The sequence below is a fragment of the Neovison vison genome, chromosome X (assembly GCF_020171115.1).
Source record: "Neovison vison isolate M4711 chromosome X, ASM_NN_V1, whole genome shotgun sequence".
NCBI lineage: Eukaryota > Metazoa > Chordata > Mammalia > Carnivora > Mustelidae > Neogale > Neogale vison.
Genome location: NC_058105.1, coordinates 118,059,487 through 118,086,415, shown reverse-complemented (window position 1 = coordinate 118,086,415; position 26,929 = coordinate 118,059,487). Strand labels below are relative to the sequence as shown.

General features: G+C 44.6%; 1 protein-coding gene and 1 long non-coding RNA gene across 3 annotated transcripts in view; one reads left to right on the top strand and one right to left on the bottom strand.

The window, feature by feature from the left end:
* The window catches only part of NHS (NHS actin remodeling regulator), a 332,643-nt gene that overhangs the window by 247,173 nt on the left and 58,541 nt on the right, over positions 1–26,929 (top strand). The gene's annotated exons all lie outside the window — the stretch shown is intronic.
* On the bottom strand, positions 8,345–20,414 carry LOC122897561. The gene is made up of 3 exons (XR_006382554.1): positions 20,299–20,414; positions 10,043–10,237; positions 8,345–8,560 (listed from the first exon to the last, which is right to left on the bottom strand). It is a non-coding gene; the product is annotated as an uncharacterized LOC122897561 (long non-coding RNA).

The following is a 26,929-nucleotide window of genomic DNA, read 5'->3' as shown; positions in this document are numbered from 1 at the left end:
CTCCTCAGTGCTTCAGGGACCAGCAGGCCACTCCTCCCCCCACCCCCAAAGGAGTCTGGCCCAGAATACAGAGGGACCAAAAGGTCCAGGGTGCACATCACAGACCAGCTTCCTCTGTGAACCCAGTAGCTGGGGTGCCACTCTTTCCTTTCCAGCAGGAAACCCTTGGACAGCTGAGGGATGGACCTCTTCCTGGTGTTTGGGAGGTGCCCGCTCTGTCTCAAGGGGGCTGCCCCCAGCTGATGGGGAAGGTGCCACATGGAATGGAGCCAGGAAGGGACTGTTGCAGTAGATGGTGGGAGCCCTGGTCTTCTCCTGGGGGTTGGAGATTCTGGGAGCTGCTCGGCCTCTCCCATTCTTTATTTTCAAAAGCCTTTATCTTCCCCATGTTCACCTTTTCTTTGGAAGCAAACGTGGCAAAGTCCACCTTGAAGGAAAAAAAGGCCCCCCTCTGTTCTTGTTTGATTGAACAATGGTATTTTTTATTTTTGAAAAATGCATGGGTAATCGCTGAAAAATGTAAATGCCTAATTGTCTACAGTGAAAGAAAGAAACTAAAGAGCCTGGGAATCTGGGAGGGAAGGTACAAATCCCATCACCAGTTCTCTATTCAAGATGGAACCTACCAGGTAATTCTCCCCTCCCTTCCAAAGTGAATTGTGATTTTTAAAAGTTTACCCTTTATTGTCTGTAGATCATAAATGTAATCACTGGGCAAATACTAAGGTAGAGAGCTTGATTTGGGGGAAGGAACAGACCAGAAAACTGAAAGCATGTCTGAGAAATCCCTCATTCCTCTAGTCATCTAGTAGAGACTTAAAAACCAGTTGCTAGTTTATCTTTAAAATGTTCCGCCATCTTTGTGTTCCCTACAAAAGATGCAAAAGGACTGCAGATTCAATGTAGCCTAAAGGCCCAGTGCGACAGGAGCAAAGTCTCTGGCCACGCAGAAGAGTAGATGGGAAGACCCAGAGTGGGATTCAGATTTTACAAAAAAGTCACCGACTTTGCTCTGCCTGTAGCAAGCAGAGGTAACAATACCTCGCTCTTACACAAAAGAGGGCTGCTTCCTCTTGAAGTTCACAACCTGAACCAGCAATCCGCTAGAGACACTGAGCATCCGAATTGGTCAGCAAAGCCAAATACTATTACAAGCCCCAAATCTCAGGAGTTTAACACAATGCATTTATTTCTTATCACATAAGGTCTAATCAACTTTTGGCTTGTAATGATATGGAACCTGGTCTTCTGCCTTCTTGTGACTCTACTATCTCACAGGGCCTCAGAGTCCTTCCTGGGTTCCTCTGCATCTAGCCAGCAGAAGGCAATAAAGAGAGCATGGAGGATTGTCTGGAAGTAGCATGCCTCCTCTCCAACCACAGTCTGCTGGCCAGAACGCAGTCACATGGCCACGGCTACTTGCAAGGGAGATTGGGAAATGTCTGTGCCATGGCAAAAAGCCCTCTACTGTGAAAGACGCCCCTGGGACTTGGGTTTGGCTCTGGACAAGTCATGTAGCAAAATACTGATCTCCATCTTAAAAATGGTGGTAATTCCACCTGCCTTTCCTGTCTCGCAGGGATTTGGCAAGGTATAGAGATACCTTGCTCCTAGAGGGACCATCTGGTCTAGCCTCTTTAGGCAAGGTCATTGTCATTATCCTCATGTTATAAATCACCTGCCTGGTGTGACACAGCTAGTTTACGGCAGGGCTAGGATCCGAACCAGTTCTATGGGATATAGTTTCAGAAGGCTGGTTGGTATACGGTCTCTGGATATCCTTTCATTGCGTATAATCACTAGAAACAGCTATTCATATTATGCAAAATCCCTGTGAGATTTTTTTTTCAGTTCTTGGTATAGAACCACTTATGGTCAGGCTTAGAATAGCGAGGTTACTGGTCTATGTCCTATACGTACATTAGCTCATCTAATCCTCGCGGTAACCCTGGGAGGTAGGGACTATTATTATCCTCACTTTAGAGATGACGACGCTGAGGCACAGAGATTAAGTAACTTGCCCAAGGTTGTACGGATAACAGGTGCCAGATCTGGGGCTTGATCCCAGGCAATCTGGCTCCAGAATCTGGCCCTGACTGTTGAACTACGCTGCCTCTCTGAGCTGGTGGACTCCATGTCTAGCCCTCTCGGGTGTGTCCCATCAGCGCGGAGGCCAATACTCGGGCTTTAATATTCGGAGTTTCCTCTCTCAGTGAGTGACCTTGAAGGTCCACGACAGGGAGTCATTTGTAAATTTGCTGAGGCATGAATTTGATCCCCAAGCATAGGAAGACCCAGCCCCGATCTCCAGCTCTGACAGGCCAATGAAGCTTTTTTTTTTTTTTTCCTTTAAAAATTTTTGGTCTACTCATCACTGGGTAGGCAGTAACTATTGTGCAATAATAAAGATATTTATTTCCTTGTGAAAAGCAGCCATGCAATGAGAGAGGGACTCTCCAGTGCCAGGTTAAAAGGCACCTTGGTGATTTGGTGGGGGTTGGGCAAGGTGAGCACAGTCACTGGACTCAAGGTGATTGCTCATTGGGGTTGTTTTGTTTATTGTTGCATAAGAAACTAAAGCTTACTGGCTTAGGAAACAAGAGCCCACCTGTTGGTTCAAGATGCTGGAGTCTGGGATGAGCTCCCTGGGCAGTTCTTCTAGTCTCCCTGGTAGTCCGTCTGCTAGTGGGTCACCTGCGGGCTGGGTTCAGCTGGGCTGCGGGGCAGGCGACACTCTCCGCGTTGTCTCAGGACTTCTCCCTCTCCAAGCAGCCTCTACGCGTGGCCTCTCCAGCAAGGGAACAGGACTTCTTACCTAGTGGTTTAGGGTCCCCAAGACTGTAAAGGCAGAAGCTTCTAGGCCTTCTCAAGGCCAGGCCTGTGACTTGTATTACCGACAGAATGAGCCGGGTCACAGGCCCGGCCCAGACTCCCAGACAGAGAAATTCACGAAGGGCAATGAGGACCAGGCGGGGTGGAAACAGGCCACCCAGTGGTGAAGTCTGAAGCTTCTGTGTTTACAGATTTGAGGACTCCCAGAGGTCTCAGGAGAAGCTGGCTGTACATTAAAATGCAGGTTAAATAAAATCCTCTCCTTTCACTCCAGTGGAAAAAGCCTGTTAGATATGTTTGGTTCTTTCTCCATCCCCAAACTACCAAACCGGTTATCTGGGTCCTCGAAAGCACTGAGGCTGTAGATGTCACCGCCCAAAAGGAAAGGGAACTGAAGTGGGTGACTTCTCTTGCGTCTCCCATACTTTGTCTCAGAGGTATCAATTTTTAAAAAGGTATCAGTGCCCGCCTTCAGAGAAAAACCGAGAATAATTTCTGAAAAGTCGGTAGCATGCCAATCGGATCAGGAGACAAGACGATTTCTGATCTCTGTCTACTCTTCCCCGGCAAGTCAGACATCCCTAGGTGACTTAGCAGGCATGGCCGGCGCCCCCAGCTGCCCCCAGACGTAGAGCTGCGTTCCTGCAGAAACGGGCTCGTGGGTTCAGTCTTCCACGCTTCCGTTCCCGATCATCGTCCTCAGGTCCTTCAGTCGCTGGAGTCTGCGGGGTAAAGGGCTACTTCCGTGCACCGCCCACATCCCCCTCCCTCACCAGGTCTCAAGCCCGCACCAGTCAGAGCTGGGCACTAGTGGCTGACAGCTCACAGCCAAGTCCCTCTCTGTGAACTGTCCTTGACTCGAGAGAGAGCCACCTTGTCCAAGGTCGCACCCCTTCCCATGGCAGCCCTACTCTGATGACTGGTCGCCTTGCCTCATTTCGGGACGATTCTGCAGGGCCAAGGTGGCTCCAGAGCTCCTCCTTGGGACTGGCTGAGCCTTTGCTGTAACTGTGTCGCGGCCGCCTTCTGTCTGCCCCGTCGTGCCTCGCTCCTTCCTAGATGTTGACCCCAGAAGCATTTGTGCCATACTTCTTGCACACCTGTGTCCATGTCAAAGTCTACTTCCAGAGAACCTGACCTGAGATAGGGGCTTGTACACTGTGTTGCTTAGCACTACAGGTTGGGCTACTGTGGATACCCACAGAAAGAGGCAGGACATACAATAGGTCGTCCCCAAATTCCTTCAGCTGGGAAGACAAGTACTTAAGTAACAATATGAGAAAATGAGCAAACATAACAGTCTTAAGTAAAGTTTGATGATGCAATGATTTTTTTTTCCCCTCCTCACTCTACCCGTCACAAAGTTTTTCACCCCAAAGTTTTTTGTTTGTTTGTTTTTTGTTTTGTTTTGTATTTAGGGGATGGGTGATTCATGACATTGATTATATGGTTAACAATTGCGCCTAAGTGTTCTCCCACCTGATTATTTCTTCCTTTGGGCATGGCACTGGCAATCAAAATTTATCTTTCAAATTAAGGCTATAATTATATTTTGATAAAGATCTAGCAATTCAATGAGAATGAAATTTTGAGGGTTGCCAGGAAACGGATGACTCTGGGTTATAGAGAAGGGTTTGCATGCAGAATACTAATAGGTGGTTCAGCACTCTTATCTAGACCTTTCCAATAGCGTCTGATAATGCAGGCCCATCAAGTACTGTTTCTCTCCTATTATTCTAGGAGGATAAAAGCGATGAAAGATATAAGCAGGGTTTTATGAATGAAAAGGTGATTCATTGGATGTCTTTTGGTCTATCTCACTAGAGTTAAGAAATAGAGTAATAATTATGTGGTATTGCCACAGAATACAGGAGACAAAAGCTTTCTCTTATTTCCCTGCCTCCTCTTTTATTGTAAATAAAAGCAAGATGTCCTAGATATTGGGTTATTGTTTTCTGTTGGGAGACAGGGACCTGCATATGAAATGGTGTTGACTCCCAGGAAAATAGAAACAGTGGAAATGTGTATCATGCCATATTCTAATTTTTCTTTCCCTTTCCTTTCCCTTTTATACTGTCCAATTATTACAAATTCATTCATTCAACAAATATGGAGTCCAGATATTGTGTGGGTCCTACTGAGGGATCTAAGAAAGTTTAAAGTAGGTAACCACGTATGGAAATAATAAGTAATAGAGTAGCACCCAACATAGTATTTTGGGGAAGGGTTGGGGGTAATCTTTTTATTGGAAAAACTGAATTACATTTATATATTGAATATAACTTAAATACAATTAAACTACATAAAGGTCTTAAGGGTTGAGTTCCATGAGCTCTGAAATATACATGTCTGTAACCACCTCCTGAAATAATATATAGTGCCTTTCCATCAACCCCAAAATTGTTAGTACCCCTTTCTAATCTTCCACTCGCTGTGGCAACTATTACGCTGATTTCACTGAGATTAAATTTGCCCGTTCAAGAACTTCATATAAATCGACTTCATACAGTATGATTTTTTAAAGATTTATTTATTTATCTGGGAAAGAGCAAGTGAGTGCCATGGGAAGGGCAGAAAGAGAAGGAAGAGAGAGGATCCTCAAGCAGGCTCCCCACTGAGCAGGGAGCCTGATGCGGGGCTTGATCCCAGGACCCTGAGATCATGACCTGAGCTGAAATCAAGAGTGGGATGCTCAACCAACTGTGCCACCCAGGCACCTCTACAGTATGGCTTTTTAAAACTGTCTGGCCTCAGGGCACCTGGGTGGCTCAGTCGGTTGCACGTGTCACTGTTGGTTTCAGCTCGGGCTGTGATTTCGGGGTGGCGAGATGGATCACTGCATCACGCTCTATACTCAGCACAAGTCTGCTTGAGATTCTCTCTCTCTCCCCTTCCACCTTCCCCCCCACCCACCAATAAATGAATAAATCTTTAAAAATGTCTGGCATCTTTCAGCAAAATATTTTTTAAATTTATCCATGTTGTAAATATCAGTAGTTCACCCCCCCTTTTTTAAATTGCTGAGCAGTAACCCATTGTAGAAATATACCACAGTTTATCTAAACATTTTGCTGGGCTGTTCCCAGTTTGGGGCTATTATGAATAAAGCTGCTGAGAATATTTTTGAACACATCTTTTTGTGAATTTATGTTTTCATTTCTTCTGGGTAAATACAAATGAAGTTGCTTAGTCATAGGGTACATGTATGTTTAGTTTTGTAACAAACTGGCAGAGATTACTCCAAAATGATTGTACCATTTTACATTCCCACCAGCAATTTATCACAGTTCTAGTTGCTCTGTACCCTTGTCAGCACTTGGTATATTAGCTCTCACTCCAGATATGAAATGGTATCTCACTGTGATTTTAATTTGAACTTCTCTGATGACAAATAATGTTGAATACCTTTTTATGTGCTTATTAGACATTCATATCTTCTCTTCAGAAATGTCTATTAATCCCTTTTCTCATTTTTAATTGGGTTCTTTGTCTTTTTATTATTGACTTGTAGTAGCTCTTTATATTTTCTGGCTGAAAGTTCTTTGTCAGATATGTGGATTACAGATATTTGCTCCCAGTAAATTGCCTTGCCAATTTATTTTCCAGTAGTGTTCTTTTGGTGAGTAGAATTTTTAAATAAAAAATTTTGATAGAGTCCAGTTCATCAATATTTTCTTTTATGGTTAGTCCCTTTTGAGCTCTGTCAGAGAAATCTGCTTCTCTCAAGTTCATGAAGATTTTTCTCATGCATTTTCTTCCAGGGGTTTTATAGCTCTAGCTTTTATGTTTAGGTCAATGATCCTTCTATAATTACTTCTTGTGTATGGAGTAAGGTTGGGGTCAAAATTCAGTTTTTTCCCACATGTATATTCATTTGTTCCAGAACCACTTGTAAAAAAATTTTCTTTTTTCCCGTTGAACTAACACCTTTTAAAAAAAATCACTCGAATGTATGTCTGTGGGTCAATTTCTAGACTCTCTGTTCCAGTGATCTATATGTATACTCTCTTGCCAAAACCACACTGTCTTGACCTCTGTAGACTTATAGTAAGTCTTAAAAATCAAGCAGTATAAATCCTCCAGATTGTTTTTTTTTCTTTCAAGATTATTTTAGCTATTCTAGAACCTATGCATTTCCTTTTTAAATTTTGTTTAAATTCAATTAGCCAACCTATGCATTTCCATATACATTTTAGGATTAGCTCATGAATTTCTTCAGAACAAATGCTGGGGTTCTGATTGGCCATTGATTTAAATCTGTTAGGGCATTTGGGGAGAATGGACATCTTTAACAATGTCCTCTGATCCCTGAATATAGTATAGCTTTTGATCTTCTAGGTCTTTAATTTCTCGTAGTGATGTTTTACTGTTCTTAGTGTAGAGGACTTGCACATCTTTTGTTAGATTTATCCCTATGGATTTGATATTTTTGATGCTATTATAAATACAAATTCCTTCTTATTCTCCAATTTTTCATTACTAGTATATATAAATACAGTTGATGTCATATATTGACCTTATATCCACTGGCATTTCTAAATTCACTCTTTAGTGCTACCAGTTTTTATAGATTCCATAGGGATTTTAATCTACACAATTATGTTTGATAACAACAATATTTACTACTGTCTTTCTTATGTTTTATTACACTAGTGAGAGTAGATGTTTGATTTCTTCCCAGTCTTAGGGGAATGCAGTCAGTGTTTCACCGTTAAATGTGGTGGTAGTTAGAGATTTTTCAGAGATGACCTTTGTCAGCTTTTGGTATCCAGACTTCATAGAATGAGTAGGGAAGTGTTCCTTTCTTCTCTGTTTTCTGAAATAATTCATGTAAATTGGTATTATTTCTTCCTAAAATGTTTCATGGAACTCACTGGCAAAGCCATCTGGGCCCAGAATTTTTTCTGTGGGAAGGGTTTTGATTAAGAATTCAAGCGCTTACGGAGATATGGGACTATTTATATTTTCTATTTCTCCTGCTAGTTTTTTAAAGGAATTAGCTGTTTCATCTAAGTAGTTGAATGTATTAATACTGTAGACTGGAGTAGGCAGAAAGACCAAAGATATCACTTGAGGGGCTACCTGAAGAGAAGGGACTTAGGGAGATAAGGAGGAAAATCCAGACTAAAAACTGGTGTGAGAAAAGACATGAAGTGGGATATGCAGTGGTGTGTGTTGTTGGACATGGACTATAACAATCTGGTTGAAAGAGAAGTTTTGGGTAAAAGAGAAATGGAAAACATTAGATAGCTCAGACATGGGTCAATACCACCATATTGAGGAGTTTGGACTATATATAGGCAATGAAGAAGCCTTGGATGATTTCCAGGAAATGGTACTTCAGGTAGAAGGATTTGGAATGATGGACTGGTAGCGAGCAGAGAGCGACAGTACATGCAGGTCTTTTAGAACTGGCGCAGCGTGCGGGGGTGAGCACTGGCTCAGTGAAAGGAGTCTGGTCAAGCGTAATGCTGGGAAGAGTAAAGTGCTTTGAGCTTTCTCAAGATAAAGACCTCTGAATATTTATTTCCTTGAACACAACACAATGTTAAGCACCTTGGATATACTTCTCTCACTCTGTTACTGCCTCTGTTCCCAGAGCCACCTCTTTACCTGAACATCCAGCACCTTCAGGAGAAGGTTTTCCATGCTAAAGTGCTAGTGCCTTCCACAGAGTAGATGCTTAATTAATACCAAGCGAATGAAGGACATCTGAAACACTGTGAATCTGTGAAGGAAAGAACAAAAGGCAGAATAAAGAAAAAACGGTATTAGTTAGAATAGGATCCGTTAACATATAAACCAACAAAACTCAGCACTTTAACACAAGAAAAGTCCTATTTCTTCATCACACCAAGTCTGATGTAGGCCTAGAACACGTAGCCCCCAGGGAGCAGAGGAAAAGAGAGCAGCGAGCTCTTGGGGAGGTCTTGTAAGGACCAGGCCTACAAATGGTGTACACTGCTTCTGCCCGCATCCCACTGGCTAGTAGCTGACACTCTGTTATCTGGCCCCAATCCAACTGCATAGGAAGCCAGAGAATACAGACGCACACACAGATATTTGCTAAGCACTAAGGACAATTAGGATGGAGTAAAAGGGGAAACTATTATTACTTCCAGCCTGGAGAAACCTAATCCCTAGAGACAGTAAGAGGCTTACAGAGGATGGCCCACAGACCACACACCAGTTCTGCCAATAGAGCTCAGTCTCCCTGCCTTTTAGGCCTTAACAGTTACCACCTCGGGGCCTGCATATTGCTACCTAATTTTTAGATGCCAACTCCTCCAGAAGGAACTGTGAACAGAACGAAGCACTAATAGACTCCGCTGTCGGTTACCTGGTAGCTCCAGCCAGAAGCACAAATGGAGAGAGGCACAATGTGGGTCAGGGAAGGAAGTTTTGATGATGAACCTCCCGGGAGGCAGCAAAGCAGTCCTGCTCTGGGAGGCGTCTGTGCTAAGCTCATGCCAGCTGCCTACAGAGAACTCTATATCCTCTGTGATCTGGAGTCTCCTGTTCCAGGATCAAAGCAGCCACCTCGACAGAGCCTGGAATGCGTGGCGAGGGCACAGCAGCCAGGGGATCTGCTGCTGGGGTGTGTCATGTGTAGCCAGAGGTGTGACAGGAGCGCCCTGTCTGCTGCAGGAGGGGGAAACAGGAGGAAGAAGGTTGCCTCTCAGGGTTGGGCTGTGGTTCCTGTTTGGTTTTCGGAGTTGGTATGAGGGTCAGAGATGACGAAGGCCGAGCAAATGGCTCAAAGTCTGACACAGTGGGTTCTCAGGAAAAGGTGCTGTTGCTGATCGTGATGATGAAGGACAGGGGAAACTAAGTCTCCCATCTTAAAAAAGAATTGGGGGGAGGCACTGCCGAGAGCCTGTTGCTTTCCCCCTCTGGAAGCCGCCTCCCTAAGCTGTGGCAGCTTAAGTTGTGGACTGTGTCCCCGCTCCCAGGCACCAAGCAGTGGTAGATCCATTTAAACAGAGTGAAATAACAAATGCAAATAAAATGGCAGGGCTCTCAGAAAATGAGCCGCCAGAGAGATGAGAAGTGAACCAACCGCAGGAAATCATTAAAGACAGGGCTAAAAAACATACGGTAACTATAAATGAAGAAAGTAAGAAAGCCATTTTCTACTGCTCTTTCCCTCACTCATTCTGTTCCTGCACTCTGGCTTTGCTGTTACTCAAGCGCTCAAACATGATCCCACCTCGGATAGGATAGCTTCTTCCTTCTCTTCCTCCGCTTAGCTGCCTGCTTCTCGGGATTAGGTATGTGCTCCGGTGGCACCTTTGAGAGAAGCCTGCCCTCACCGCCGATCTTAGTTTGAGTTCCCCTGGAAGCAGACCCTGAGACAAGGGTTGGCGTACAAGTGGTTTACTTGTGCAGGCAAGCCCAGCAGCACCTGTTGCAGAGTGGGGAGGAGAGAGGAGGGAACAAATCTTAATTAAGACGCGCTCGCGAGCGCCCCTAGAGCAGCTGGAACTCAGTCCTGCTGAGGACATCCAGGAGGGGTGGAGACCGCACTTCTGTTAGCTTAACCTCAGAGGAGAGTATCTGGAATTGTGGAGGGCTGCCCCCAGGGGCATGAATTCTCTCATACTTCTGGCCCTGCTAGTGACCCAGCATTCTACTGTCCCCAGGAGAAAAATCACCCCCAGATGGAGAGGCTCAGAAGGTCATGGGAAGCAGCCTTTGGAGTGAATGCCAAGGGGATGCTGGCAAGGCACCGAGCTTCCCTGCTTTACCGCCTTGCAAAACAACAGCCCCATCGCTCTCGATCCCCTTATACCCCACTTTCTGACTTTCTTCTGTAAGGCGCCCTGATATGTATCATATCTGTATGCTCGTTATGTGTCTCTCCTGCTGGACAGCAAGCTCTAGGACGATAGACTTCATATGTCTGTCCATGCCGCAGGGAGGAATAGCACTCGGGATGCTGTGTTTGTTTGCTGAATGAGTGAATATTCAGAGAAAGATGGAAACTTGTTGACATTATTATCCTCAGCACATAAAAGTGTGGGAGAAGCAGGGCAGAAGTACGTTGCAGGAATAGAGGTGATTATCACACAGGGGAGGGCCATGGCAGGTCCCTGATTCATATTTGTTGTTTTTGCTTTTTTTTAAAGTTTTCTCATTCCAGTTAACATACAGTGTTGTATTAGTTTCAGGTGTACAGTACAGTAACTCCACACTTCCATACGTCACCTGACGCTCACCAGGACCAGTGCCCTCCTTCATCCCCATCACCTGTCTCACCCATCCCCCTGACTCCCCTTCCCTCTGGTGACTAGCAGTGTGTTTTCTAGAGTTCAGAGTCTGTTTTTTAGTTTGTGTCTCTTTTTTTCCCTCTATGCTCATTTGTTTCTTAAATTCCACATGAGCGAAAATCATATATTTGTCTTTCTCTGACATATTTTGCTTAGCATTATCCTCTCTAGCTCTATCCATGTTGTTGCGAATGGCAGGATTTCATTCTTGTTGATGGCTGAATAGTATTCCATTGTATGTATATGTGTGTGTGTAACACATCACCTCTTCTTTATCCATGCACCAACTGGTGGACACTTGGGTTGCTTCTGTTATCTTGGCTGTTGTAAAAAAGGCTGCCGCAAACATAAGGGTGCACGTACCCTTTGAATTAGTGTTCTTGTATGCTTCAGGTAAATTCCTAGTAGTGCAATTGCTGGATCATAGGGTAGTCCTTTTTTAAACATACTGTCTTCCACAGTGGCTGCACCCGTTTGCATTCCCACCAGCAGTGAAAGAGGGTTCCTTTTCCTCCACATCCTCAACACCTGTTGTTTCTTACATTGTTGGTTTTAGAAATTCTGACACGTGTGGTGTACATCTCATTGTGGTTTTGATTTGCATGTCCCTGATGATGAGTGATGTGGAGCATCTTTTCATGTGTCTGTTGGCCATCTGGATGTCTTCTTTGGAGAAATATCTGTTCATGTCTTCTGCCCATTTTTTTTCACTGGATTGTTTGGTTTTCGGTGTTGATAAGTTCTTTATATATTTTGGATACTAAACCTTTATTGGATCTGTCATTTGCAAATATCTTCTCCCATTCCACAGGTTGCCTTTTAGTTCTGTTGATTGTTTCTTTCACTGTGCAGAAGCTTTTAATTTTGATCTAGTCCCAATAGTGTATTTTTACTTTTGTGCCCATTTTGTTTTTGCTTTTTAATGCATAAACAGTGAAGACTAGAGAATGATTCCAGTTTCTTGGTCTGATTTTCCTGGGTACTCAAGGATTTCATTCTTGTCATGGCCATGATAGCTATAACTTTTACCCCAGATGCCAAATGGAAGAAAACCACCACCAATAAGCATTTCTTTATAGGATGGAAAATGTATTATACCCATAAAGGTCAAGCTGGTCTTGGTCTGTTCGAGAGCCCAGGCCCTCACCCAAGACAACAGTGAAAGGAGTGTGACGGGGACTGAGAAAGGAGGACGGCTAAGATTGATGAAGTGCCGTCCAGGGAAGAAGGTGGCAAAGGAAGGGCCTGACAATTTTGAGTCCTCACTAACAGCTGCATATTCAACTGGGATTTTCTCAATTTTTGACATGAGCCTTTTGAGGTGTATCCAAACAAACGCAACGTACTCCAGAGCCCCACATCCATACTTGTTACTAAAAGGGCCCTGACAGCCGCACAGTTCAGAACCTGAACCATCTGCTCCAGGCCACTGGCTTAAATTCACCCCGGGAGGATGGAACTTCTGGTATTTGTTACCCCTGTAATGGCCGTCTGCTTGGTCTCTGTGGGTTTGCAGAATACTCTACCACAGAGGACACTGGTATTTCTGGAATTGGCTTCAGCCAGTAACTGATATCTGAAAAAGGCCTGGGAGGGCGCAGCGGTGAGCCAACGCAGTGGTGAGGGAGGCAGGAATCTGGCCCCTCTGCAGGTCACGTGTCCCAGGTGGCTTTTGTTCTGGAAAGAACAAACCTTTACCTGGCTCAGTAATAAAGGCAAATAAATGTTGTGCTTACCAAAGCTATTGGTTTGACAGTCTGTGAAGAAAAGTATTTTAAAAAGTCAGAACACTGACTGAAACTCATTCTTAAATGAGATTCCCCTGTTGTGTTTAAGCACTGGCTGCTTTCTCTCCAGTATCTTCACATCTTCATGTAAACATCCCTGCCCTAATACTTAATTCCCTGGAGAAATGACAGAAGGGACCCCATGAGCACCCACCAAAAGAGGTCTGTCCCATACCTACACAGGACTGAACCTATACCTTTGATTGAATTCACTGTCAACTTTTGGGAAACAGTCCATTTAGAAGGTGTTTTATAGGTTGTGTGAGTATAATGAAATAATAAATGGTTCTCATTTATTACTGGAATGATCAAATTAGCCAACTGTCTCTGCAGTAGATGAAATTCTGGCACAAATGCCTCTTCCTGACGTTGATGTGTTGGTAGAACAAGTAAGCTGACCCTCCCTGTGACTTGGACCATTGCTTGGGCTCAAAACATGTCTTGGGGCTGATGTCACGGACTCATGCCGTTCGGTTTGCAGGTTGGTGCCATCTGTGTTTTCACCTCGGTTTCTATTGCTGCATGGGTCCGAGGCTCTAAAAGAAAAACAGTAAAAGCATTTCTTTACTCTTCAAAGGAATGATACAGCCCATTCCTTTCCAGATCATGTTCTTTGGCCAAACTGATCTGGCCTTGGTGTCTCTGACCAGCGAAGCTCTGCTCTATGACTCTTGAAGTTACTATCCAGAGCCAAAGGGCATTCTGAAGGCACAAGTCCATGTGGGGTCAGGTGACTTGCTCTGGGGGCACGGAGAAGGCATCTCTGCGTGGGCTAGCCACGGAAGGCACTCCTGGGCGCTCCTCCACTGCCCGGGAATTGGCACCGAAGCACAGTGGAATGGCGCACGGTGCTGTGGCTGACACGGTGCCTGCAGTTTTCACTGGGTAGGTGACTTGGGGAGGTGTGTGTGAGGACAAAGAGTGACTGCTTGTAGACTCCTAATTTGGAGGTAGAGTTTGAGAAGTGAGAGCAAAGGTGGAAAAAAAGCCAGCACATAGGGAATCAGGAAAGTTAAGCCCTATTGAGTGTGCCCTCCTGCACAATCCTCACATTCGTGGATGCCCCAAAGCAACTCGTCATTCAGCCTAATATCTGTGCATCTGGTTCTTGAGAAAAAGCTTCTGCTAATGCTTACTGTAAACCGAGGGGATGGCTGCAGGGATGTTTCTGAAGAACAAAAACTTTTGCAGGTTATTTCCAATAGCATGCCAGGGTAGTTAACAACTTTAAATAACCTTATTCATTTATCCAGCGGGCAGTTATTGAGCACCTACAATATGCCTGATACTGTACTTGGTGATGAGATACAGAGAAGAAAGAGTTTTTGTCCTGAAAAAGCATCCAGTCTGACAGGGAAGTGCGCGACTACAGCTATGTATGGATGGTATTGTCACATTGACTCAGGCCCCACAATTATCATTTTCATTATCCTATCCTATCCTATCATTATCACAATACACACAAATACACAATACTGCATTACGTGGTAGTCTAGAAAACAGGTCTTCTAAGCAAACTAAAAGAGAAAAGATGAATGCACTGATCATTCCCCTAACTAAAAGTACAAATGACTTAAGAAGCCATAAAAGCATCCACCAACACGTTATAGTAATGAAAACAGAATCCCACTTTAATGAGCAGATAAGGTATCAAAACATTCACCTAAGAAGGGCAAGCCTCTGACTGCACTGTTGCCATAGGAGTTGAGGGGAATGGGACCTACAGAAAGGAAAAGTGAACAGAAAGAATGAAGGTAAATGGTAATACAATAGGGACCATGTCCTAAGCCAAGAAAGGGCTAAATGAGTAGCCACAGCGATGAGACCGTGACTTCAGTGAATCAGAGTACTGCAAACTCGCTATAACAAATAACCCTCAGTATTTCAGCGGCTTAATAAAATTCAGGACTATTCATAACTCGCGTAATAACTGAAGTTGGTTTGTCTTCATTGGTGCCTATCTCCTCTCCTTGCTAGAATTCAAGGATCCATGCTCCCTTCTGTCTTATGAGTCTAGCTGATCTTCAGTATGTGGCTTCGAAGGTCTCAAGATCATGAAGGATAATGTGTGGGAGGTTTTCGGGGCTCTCCTGGAAGTGGGGCAAGTGACTTCTGCCCACATTCTACGGCTAGACCTCCACACTTGGCCACACCTCACTGCAAGAGAGGCTGGGAAATACAGTCTAGTTTTGTGCCCAGGAAGAAGAGGAAATGACTTTGATAATCAGCTAGGCTAGGTTGCCGTGCTGAGCTAGAGGAAGAGGTCATCCACTAAGGGTCAGTTCTATATGGTCAGTGACCCTCTGGCTCCCTTACCTCCGTGTCTCTGATGCCTGGTTGAGAATCTCAAGCCTTCTGGGTCATTAGATATCCACTGTCATTTCCTCCATACCATGCTTTCCGCTAGCTTGCTTTCTCCCACATCCCCATTTTATCTTATTGAGGTGCTTATTACTATCTGATTACATCCTTCCTTATTAATGTACTTACTTCCTGGCATTCTTCCTACCTAGATATAAGTTCCACAAAGACAAGGATCATGTCTCTAAGGTCCACCACTGTATCCCAGGGCCTAACACAGTGCCTGGCACGTGGGAGGCCTTTAATCACTCACTGCTCTGAATGAATGAACCAACTGGGCCATGGGGTTCTTGAATAGCTTCAAGGAGGAGATGCGACTTGGGCTGGATATCGAATAGAATTTATCTGGGAGGAGAGAGATCAGGGAACGAAAGGAGACCGATGAAAAGGAGACAGAAGAGGCCCCAAGATGTATAGATTGAACCATTTGTACAGTTGAGCCACATCCCTTCAACCCACATAGCTGAGCTCCTGTAACACACAGGTCAGTGTGCTAGACCGGTGCTTAGTTAGAGGATGCAAAAAAGACACAATAAAGCCCATCTCTATCTTCAAACAGGTTATGCTAAGCTCTGCTTTGGGGGCAACTAAGATACTTCTGGTCATATAGCAGGTCCCTCATCCTGGCCACCAGGGCGTTCCACTGAATGACTTCAGTCTCCCTTTCTGGGGTGACCATAGTTTTCCCACGTGGATGTCTGCTCCTGTGCGGAGCAGCAGTGTGAGTTAGAAAGTAGGATAGTGAGGCAGGAAGTAGTGCGGGGCTGTGGAATCAGATGTACTCACTTCCAAGTCCTAGGTCTTGGGACTTTATAAACTTTGGGCCCTTGGGCAAGTTCCGTAATCTCTCTGCACCTATTCAGTAAATTGCAGATAATCAAATGTGCTTCCAGAGTTTATTGGGGGAACCAAATGAGATTACCTCTACCAAGAGCCTAACCAAGTGCCCAGTTCACACACATGCTCACTGAGTGGTGGTGTCTCCCTCCTTGATGGCCCCTAACCTGCCCTCCTCTGCTTCACACAGCTCCTGGCCTGGCTGCAGAGAGCTTCTCCTGGGACTCACACCACACTGACTCTTTCCAGCCTTCATATTGGCTTGCCTCATAGGAACTGCCAATATTCACATCCTTTTTCCCTCAAAATGGAAATTGTATGTGGTTCTCTTCCAGTGTTTTCTAACTTCGCTGCTAATCCTATCCGTCAGCCCTCCTCTCACTTCGTACCTCTCCCCTAAACCCTTTCTTGCACCACAGAGCGTATCTGTTGAACCTGTACCGCACTCAGTGCCTCTCTAAGATACACACTTGATCCCACGTGGGATCATCATCTAATCTGTCTAATGTGGCTATGAGGTTAGAAATTCCCAAGGGCACCAATGATTTCTTTTTCTCCTTCAAGTACATCTGCACAATACCTTGAACTTAGTAAGAGGTGACACTTTCTGTTTCCCAGCCCCAAGTGTGATTAGACAGGGACTCCAGTACACTTGGAGGGAGTTGAAATCTGCTGGTGAGCCTCTGAACCATGCCAGCCAGCACTGGGGCCCAAGGCCCTTGTCCTCTAATGTGACCCCTCTAGAATCAGCTGCCTGCTTTAACTTTTTTCTCTCTTCTCCTCTCACTTCTGACTGCCTCCTTAGCAAATCAACCTGAGGAAGAGAAACAAGACAAATTCCTTGAACCTGAGAGGGAGAAATAAGGGTCATTTATTTTGAAAGATTACTGATGTTTTCGGATCCTCATCTGCCTATTTAAGAGATATAAAGTTGGACCATATGAAATTGATAATATCCAACTGTTAGTTTAATATGGTTCAGGCTAGTCTTGGTATTTGGACTTATTCACAGTTGTTCATAGGTGAAGTGGTCTGATCCCCGTGTGTGGTCTGCTTACGTAAATGGTTGGTAGAGAGATCCCTGGTGTGGCTATGCATAGCTTCTGATGGGCCTGTGGCCTTCAGTAGGTTCTGCCATTGCTTATAGAGTTTCTGTCATAGGCTCCGGATTCAAAAATGGCTAGTTAATTTCCCTTTTCCCTGCAGGTGCCAACATATGTGTTTGATCTCTGGGATAGATGCCAAGACCTCCAGGCTTGAGTTTTCAAGTCTTCTGGAGATCAAAGGCTCTCCTCAACACCACATGGGTTTCTCTGTGCTGTTACTCAACAAAGCCAATCCAGTTCATCCAAGGGCCAATGGCAAAGTCCCCAAGAGAGAAGGGGGGGAGGGAAAGAAGGAACTCCCAGATTTCTAAATATTGCACCCCATGGGGCAGATGAGTATAAGAATAAGAAGGCATGTATGTTTTTCTCAAGCTACAAATTAAAAATACAGAAACTTACAGACTCACTTACTTATGAACTAGATCCATCCAAATGGGCTGGCCAGGAGTCTCTCAGTTTCTTTTTATGTACCCAGAAGAATACACAGGACCTTAACAATCATTGTTATTCAATACCTTCAATCATTTCATGTGACTTTTAAACATAGGACTCCATTTCCAGTAGAAAATATCCTAAAGATAAAAACAAATCTAAAACTGAATTGAGTTGTCTTATTGTAGTCATTTTGAGACTATTCAAATAAGAAATTGTGCCACTATCATTAAGAATCAAGATTTTCAGCATAAGAGAAAAGAGATCAATTATAAAATCAAGACACTTAAAACCTGTAATCTTAGATTTGAATTGGAAATAGCAGTTTGAACTCATGATTTAGCTTCATCTTCTGAAACTTATATATTCTCTAGCTCAACAGAAGAATCCTAGAGTCAGTGATAACCCAGCAACAATAAATATCCCTGTCATGTAGAACATGGTCTCTTAAAGCTGTTCACTTTGAGGGGAGCCAGACCTTCTTGGAGAAAGGGCTGATTCCAGGTCCAGGGCAACAAATGTGCAAGATGAACCTGAAATACTTTATTATACCCGAAACTCTGATAGAGGAGGAAATAGACCTGAGAGGTCCAACTCAATGCCAGCAGGTAGGACCCTAGGAATAGCCAGGGAATAGCCAAGGCAGCCTCCTCCAGACAGGCCTCCAAGCCACAGCCCTCTCAGCTAATGCTCCTACTAGAATCCAAAGCTGTCTGGCCAGGATTCCTCACTGCCACACTTGAGGGATTTTGACAACAAATCCATTCTGAGCTATTTTGGCATTGGGGGACTTTTAAAATTAGCTAGCAGCACAATCAAGACATCCCACATTTGAAATGCACATGTTTGTGTGCTGTGAGGATTACATTCCTAAATCCCCCAAGACTATTCCTACCCTGGCCATATTCCCTCACCCTTATCACTTCAATGCACAGAAGCCTGATTTATAGCTCCCAGGGACTGCATTTGTTGTCTGAGGGCCTCCTCTGGCCAGGGAGACTGCTTTTCTAGAAATCCCAGAGAAATATTGTTCTGGTGCCTAGGCAGCCCTCAACCAATGATTGACAGGAAGTGGTAGATAAACACCCCAACTCCCTCACCTCTAAAGTGTGTGTTACACGCTGACTCCCAAAGGATCCAGCCCCCAGTTACCCACAGAGTCACCGTTTGTTGGCTTTCTTCCCTTGATTTTCTCACTTCCCCTAATACCTCCTATTGGCAGCTTCCTGGAATTACCTCCTAAATAAATGTGGACCTGAACTTTTGTCTTAGTGCCTGTCCTGGTGAAACCCAAACTCTTCATTCTCTGAGTCTGTCTTCCATGGGCAACTAGAGAGGGAAGGAGTCACCATCCCTGGAGAGCAGGCCTCCCTTAGTATCATGGCAGACTCAGCTAGACTAAGGTTAACTGAGTCACAAAAGAACACATCTTTTCTGACCAGATTCAATAGATCATGCATTAAGTGTTCCCCACTCATACAGCTCATGCCTCGTCTTTTATAGAGAGCACAGAACTCATTATAAATGTCTAGGCTTTTGGAGTGGAAGGGTCCTTGGAAAATAATTCCTTTTGGCTTGCAGGCTCATGTAGTTATAGCTTCCTTGTTGGCCCAATAAAGGCCATTACTTCTCCTCTACTTATAAAGATACTAATTAGCAAATAATAACTCCTTAAGTAAGTGCAGTGGAGGTGGTATGTGGGGCCTTTTGCAAGTATTTTAAAATTTGCCACTGTCACTGATGATCTCTGAGTAAATTTTAAGAGCCAATCTCTACCTAGGAGAAGAGATTTATTAGCATATATAATTGGGTGTCACGTGCTAAATAAATACTTTATTGCTTCACCATTTAAATAAGCCAAGGGCATCTGTCCAGGAAGACAAGGGCCTCCATGCATGCACCGTATTGAAAACAGAAATCTTTCTTATATCCAGTGGGTGTGTGCAGTGTCTCCTGAAACAGAAAAGTGACCTGCACATGCTTTTTTTGACCCGCCTCTTCCATTCCAGCTCCACTTTCTTCCCTGGAATGTCAGAGGTGCCAGCGTTCACGACGTCACATCTGTAGTTTGAGCAGAAGTGAAGGGACTTTAAAACCCCATACTCATCTTTGTGGACAGAGTGCCTTCTTTCCCCTCCATTTTCCTGCTTGAATTTCAAGGAAAGCAAGCAGAGTGCCTACCAAAGGAACGTCACCTGGTTCTTTGCAAATAGTGACAATAGATTTGTGACTTTCACCCTTTTCTAAATCTTGGAAGTATGTCTTAACTGTTCAATTTGCTTTCCTGAAAGATCAAATTCCTTACTTCTGATCAGTGTTTTCTTTTCTCCACTGAAACCTGTTTGCAAACTTGTAAAACTGTCCTTGTCTCTTTAAGGGGTGCGAGGCTTGTGAAGTAAGTGTTGAGCCAAGTTCCCATCCCCCCCCGCCTCTGATTTAAGCTCAAGCTCCCATGCCTTGAAAACTGGAACAAATATGTCACTTCTTGATGAAGCTGGTCATTTTCAGTCCAGGTTGCTGGAAGGGGAGCACTTTACCACTAAGAACATGATGTCCTTTCTGGCAAACCTAATCTTGGAGTCGACCTCATTATTAAATTGGGCTATTCAGATAGTTTTTGCAGTGTGAAACAGTTGAATATCACTGATTTACATTGTTCACGCTAACACCTACCTCGTTGCCTTTGTTTCTCCTTCCTTAAACTAGTGCTGCTCCATACGTGGTCTCCTGACAGGCAGCACCAGCCTCCCCGGGGAACTTGCTCTTTGCTCACTTGGCTGAGGTGCTTCTGGAATCCTAAAATAAAAATGACTGATTTCTTGGCGAACAGATGAGAAGTGTTTTGGGTTTTTGTTTTGTTTTGGAAGTACAACCTGACAGGTAGCAAATAACGACTACGATGAAAGGTGAAGGAAAGGAGGCAGGGTTGCCAAGGGAAGGGTGTGGGTCAGGAGACCTGAGCTTTGGTGTTGCCTCTGCCAAAAATCAGGTGTGGGATCTTGGGTCAAATTTTCGAATACTGATTTCCTCATCAGTCCATGAGAGGGGTGGGCTAAACGGTAGCTTTCGGTGTGCTGACTGCTACCTAGAGCCAGAAACACATTTCTACCAGCAGGCACACAACATGTGAAAGAAACAACAGCTTCACAAAACAATACTTACTACATGCAGTGTGTTTTGGTATTTTCTGTTCTACCGTGTTCTGTTTCTTTGTCTTAAAAACTGCTAGTCTTGACCTGCTGAATGGATTTCACAATCCACTAATGGGTCATGCCCTCTGGTCTGAAAAAACACAGAACTCTGTAATTCCCGAGGTCCCTCCCAGCAGTATTCAATGACTCTGTTAGGTGCCTGAAGGAATTTTCTTAAAACAATAGCTGAGCTGCGACAGATGGCTGTGTGCTTACATTCTGGAGGAAGTGCATGGTGTAGAGCATGGCAGCAGAGTGACCTAAAGATCAACACATGAATTATACACAGCTTCCGAGAACGTGCAGTGCTGGAGCTCCGAGAGCCACTTGGACAATTAGCATCTCCAAGTCATTACACTGAACGCTGCCCCAGTAAGTAAACCAGTATGACACTGGAGACATGCAACCTGTCAGAGAGACCACAGGCTCCGTGACTGTGGGCAGCCTTCTTTCTTTATATACTTTTTAAAATTTTTTCAACTTTTTTATTGATATACAATGTATTATATGCCCCAGGGGTACAGGTCTGTGAATTATCAGGTTTACACATTTCACAGCACTCACCATAGCAGATACCCTCCCCAATGTCCATCACCCAGAACCCTATCCCTCCCCCCATCTCCCAGCAACCCACAAAAGTTTGTTTTGTGAGGTTAAGAGTCTCTTATGGTTTGTCTCCCTCCTGATCCCATCTTGTTTCATTTTTCCCCTCCCTACCCCCCATTCCCTGCCTCTCAAATTCCTCACATCAGAGAGATCATATGATAATTGTCCTTCTCTGATTGACTTATTTCACTTAGCGTAATACCCTCTTGTTCCATCCAGCTCGTTGCAAATAGCAAGATTTCGGTTTTTTGATGGCTTAGTATTCCATTGGATATATATATACCACATCTGCTTTATCCATTCATATGTTGATGGACATCTAGGTTCCTTCCATAGTTTGGATACTATGGACATTGTTGCTATAAACATTCGGGTGCACGTGCCCCTTTGGATCCCTACTTTTGTATCTTTAGGGTAAATACCCAGTAGTGCTATTGCTAGGTCATGGGGTAGCTCTATTTTTGACTTTTTGAGGAACCTCCATACTGTTTTCCAGAATGGCTGCACCAGCTTGCATTCCCACCAACAGTGTAGGGGGGTTCCCCTTTCTCCCCATCCTCGCCAGCACCTGTCCTTTCCTGACTTGTTAATTTTAGCCATTCTGACTGGTGTGAGGTGGTATCTCATTGTGCTTTGGATTTGTATTTCCCTGATGCCGAGTGATTTGGAGCACTTTTTCATGTGTCTGTTGGCCATTTGGACGTCTTCTTTGCCGAAATGTCTGTTCATGTCTCCTGCCCATTTCTTGACTGGATTATTTGTTCCTTGGGTGTTGAGTTTGATAAGTTCCTTATAGATTTTAGATACTAGCCCTTTATCTGATATGTCATTTGTGAATATCTTCTCCTATTCTGTCAGTTGTCTTTTGGTTTTGTTGACTGCTTCCTTTGCTGGGCAAAAGCTTCTGATCTTGATGAAGCCCCAGTAGTTCATTTTTGTGTGGGCAGCCTTCTTTCTAGCTTCCAGATTATAAGGTCCCCCAAAGACTGATCTCTAATGGCCTCATCTTTGTACACATTTCACTCACCAAGAAGACAGGCAAATAAAGAAACAAGAAACTTCGAGAGCAACAGACTTTCCTCTTTTGTACTGCGACCCCAATCATGGCCTCTTGGTCTTCTTTTGTTCCCAGTCCAGGAAAGGGAATGATATGTAGTGAGCAGGGACATGGCCAGGATGTTCTCATTTTATTGGACTCTCAGAGCCACTCCAGGAAGGCTCTAGGATTCCTACTTCACAGAGGAGGGCACAGAGGCCCAAAGAGTTCAGTCACTTGTTCTGATCCATTGCTCCTGTAACGAACCTCCATCTTGCCAGCCCGGAGCTCAGGGTCTTTCCCCGCAGAGTATCCTGCCATTGCTTAAAGGCAGAGTCCATCTGGGTGGATGATGCAGCCTCACTTATTCTGATGACTGGTAGGAAACGGACGCATAAATGGAGCAGGACAGGACTCAGAGAGAAGAGAGTCCAAATCCTCATTTGTAAAGATAGGGAGGTGGATCCTAGGAAGGTTCCATGACTTGCACAAGGGTGCAGAACTGCAAGTAGAACCCATGCCTCTAGTGGTCTTTCCATGGGATGTCAGACATGAAGACGGCAATGACAGTAACAGCAATAATTAAACAGTACTCCTAGTATGATGCGTCAGTTTGTTTTAGAAGTTGGGGAAATATTTCTAGAGGGAAAAATCATTCTAGATCCTTTTAGTCTATAAATAAACACACAGACATGTTCTGTGCGTGCTGGAATGTTTCAGGACACTGGAATTTGTCAGAAAGCCTAGATTTTTCTGATGCTGAGGGGATGCTTTGCCCACAGCAGTGAACAGGTCTGAATTACTGTGGTTCTACAGAAACGGCAGTCCAACAGGGACAGACTGGGAGCCTGGCGCCGGCGTCAGACAGTTCCGCAAGTGGCAGGAGTCTCGGTGCTCCTTACTCTGCTCCCTCTGCCACGCTGCCAGATAGAATGGGCAAAGGGCTGGTTACCAAGGAAGGAAGGGCAGGCGGGAATGAATGGTTGCGTTTGGTGAAATCCCATCCTTCCCTCCCTCCCTAACAGATCTGAGAGCTCAGGCAGTAGCAAGAGAGACCCTGAGTCGATTTCTGTTCTGCTTACCAAGCTGATGACGGCTGAGCACTGGCTTCAGCATAGCAGGGACCTGGGGAGCAAACTGGCTCCGTATCTGTGACACAGACTCTTTCAGATGCTCATTAATATATTAATGTGCTAACACATTCCCTGCTGCTTTCTGTCCCAGAGCATCAGAATGGATGGTTTCTGGCAAGGAATCCTTGTGACAGGGGTGGGTGTGACAGGTGGAAGGAAAGGAAGGGAGGTTAGTTAGGTAGTCTGACCTGTAGGCATGCTAAGAACATTTAAAAATCCAAAAGACAATTCCGTTTCTGAATGGCTTTGCACATCTTTCTGCCATTTTCGCCACACGAAACATTCATACTTCGATTTCAGCTACCACGTTACCCCTCTTAGATTCTGGAAAGCCTGAGAGAAGAAAGGAGGAATAGCACGTGGAGAGAGACAGTGGCAGAGGTGGGGACTTGAGGTACAGGGGCTTGGAAGCCAGGCTGAGAAGAAGCATCCTGCAATCCTCCCAGGGGTAAGCAAGCTTTAAGGGAGTGAAAAGTTCATGCGGCCAGGCCAGAGAAGGCAGTATTAAATAAGGACCAACCCTCGCAGGATGGGAGAAGCTGAGGGCAAGATTATACCTCCCCGCTGATTTTCACCCCTTTGCAACAGTCCCTAAGCACGAGCCTCCTCCTGTCCTTAGAAATAGGCCCGGTCTTCCCAAGAGAATGGCAGCCACTAGTTTTCCTCAACTTCCAAATCAGTTCATTTCAGCTGTACCTGGTGACCAGATCTGTGCTTTCAATATATCACTATGAATCAAGGTCCTGACAATACCGTTATATCCGGAGTTTGACAGGGGAATGAACTAAGTTCATTCTATAAAGACTTTTCACTGCCCTGTGGACATTTCCTACAGTGGTATTCTCTTTCAGCAGTTTGGTTTTATGGTGTCTGTTCGTATGACAAATCTCCTGGGTACTTTCTGAAAGATGCACTCAGTTCTTGGTTATACCTAGTCCTGTGGCTGATGGAAACAGTAGCAGTTCTGAATCTTTTGATTTTGAAAAGCACTAGATACTTTTAATGTGGCAGACAGCCTACTCTATACCCGCCCCCAATCAGCCTTAATTTAGGCAAACATTTCAGTCCTGGTTTGGGAAAGAGCAACAGCTTGGAAGCCAGACAGAGAAGGTTTCTAGTGCCAGATCATCAATGGGCCAGGTATGTGAGACTTTGGAAATTTCTGTACTTCTAGGATACCTAGAAGTTTCCTTAGCTGTAAAATGGGAGCAGTACTTTCATCTTTGGGTTATGTGAAGATACGAAGATGTACATACAGCTTGGCATGTAGCCAGAGCTCTCTACGAGAGCCTATAGTTGGAAAGGAGAAATCATACATCCACAAAACCTTTTTTCTGCTATGGAAAATAAAAATGAGACATATGGCCCTATTTCCCATTGTAATCCATGCCCTTATTTACCCCTCTATTGAGCAGTAACAAAGGGACGAGAGAACATGAGCAGGCAAGGCAGGCAACTGGCTCTAGGGGAGTAGATAAAATAGTGGGAGGGGGCATTAATTTTCTGTGATTGTGTAACACTGTATTCCAACTATCTTGTGGATCTGAGGTCTGGACACAGGTTCACTGGGTCCTCTGCCCAGAGTCTCTGTGGGCTGTAATCAAAGTTTGGATTGGGGGGACACCTGGGTGGCTCAGTGGGTTAAGCTGCTGCCTTCGGCTCAGGTCATGATCTCAGGGTCCTGGGATCGAGTCCCGCATCGGGCTCTCTGCTCAGCGGGGAGCCTGCTTCCCTCTCTCTCTTTCTCTGCCTGCCTTGCCTCTCTGCCTACTTGTGATCTCTCTCTCTGTCAGGTAAATAAATAAAATCTTTAAAAAAAAAAAGTTTGGATTGGGGCTGAGCTCCTAGAGGCTGTCCGCCTATACCTGCCACATAGCCATCTCTCCAGTGTGGCAGTTTGTTTCTTCAAGGGCAACAGGAGAATGTCTCTGCTGCTTCTAGTCTTTTTTCTTTTTTTTTTAATGCTTAGCTGATTAGGCCAGATTCGCTCAAGAAAATCATCTCCCTTATGATGAACTGAAAAGTCAACTAAGTAGGGATCTTAAACTCCCCACTGCCATATAATGTAACAGAATTCACAAGTTTCACCTACACTCAAGGTGGTGGGGACTACACAGGGTACATACAAGAGAGGACAGGAATCTTGGGGGCTATTCTAGAATTCTGTCTAGCATGGGCCAGGAGGCTGGATGTATCCTAATAAGCAGAGGAGAAACCTTCTTGCTGCTTTCTGTATCATTTTTATGAGAACAAACATTTCTATGAATACTAAGGCCACTAGCTTTCAAGGCTGAGCCATGGTGTAATTGTTAAACGGGAAAGAAAAGGGGGCAGGGTGAACCTGAAGATGTGGGAGAGCTTTGCAATAAGAGGCAGTGCTGCAATAAGCTTATGAATGAGTGTATTCAACTTTCATTGAACTGTTACTCAGAGAAAGAAATAAAATTTTTTTAAGAGGGAAAATGGGAGTTTTCCCTGGAAGAGCTCCATTAGTGCCTATATGTCTGCCTCCAGTGGTCACATAATACTAGTTAATGCTCTGTAACCAAAGGACAAAACTGAAAGCAAAGGGATTAAAGAGTCTTCCTTCCCTTCCTCGTCTAAGAGATAAACACAATTGTGGCAACTGATGAGTGAAATGTTCACCTGCTAATGCATGGCAGAAATTCATTATAGCTTCTCAGCAGATAAAGAAAAAGACTAGATGTGGAGAGGTGTGGATTCCTAGCCCTGAAGGCTGTCACCGAGAGAGCTGGTTCTTCCCAGCAACCGTGACTTGGCTGCCTGTGTTAGTCTTTGCATCTGTAAATCCACAGGCCTGAGCAGCAGGCAGAGTTCTGCAGCCCAGAAACTCAGCATTGGCTTGCGCAGTAGGAACAGTAAGAGTGTTCTGGGCATCAGCAAAGCAGTGGTGCCAAAAAAATGCTTTTTTTTCAAGTAACTTTATATTTAATGTTTAATAGTGAGGAAAGAGAATTTTACAGAACTTCTTTACATTTATGTTATGATTGCTAATTCATGGCTTCATTTGAGATTACCTACTGCAGAAAGGCAGAGATGGAGGAGTGGAGGCTATGGTCTTTTTGGTGTTAGGGCCTTCAGAAGTCGAGGTGTTGGACTACCCTCGGGAATGGTGTAATAGCAGAACAGAGGACTCAGCCAGAGGGCTCTTCTCCCAACCTTCTGCTTCCAGGCACCATCACATCTAAACAGGTTTCGCACAGGACCAGAGAACATAGACTCCAGGAGGGCAAAGAGTCTTGTGTTTTGTTCTGTGCTCTATTCCACACCCAGCACTGTGCCTAGGACATAAGAGCTATTTGGAAAATACTCCAGGT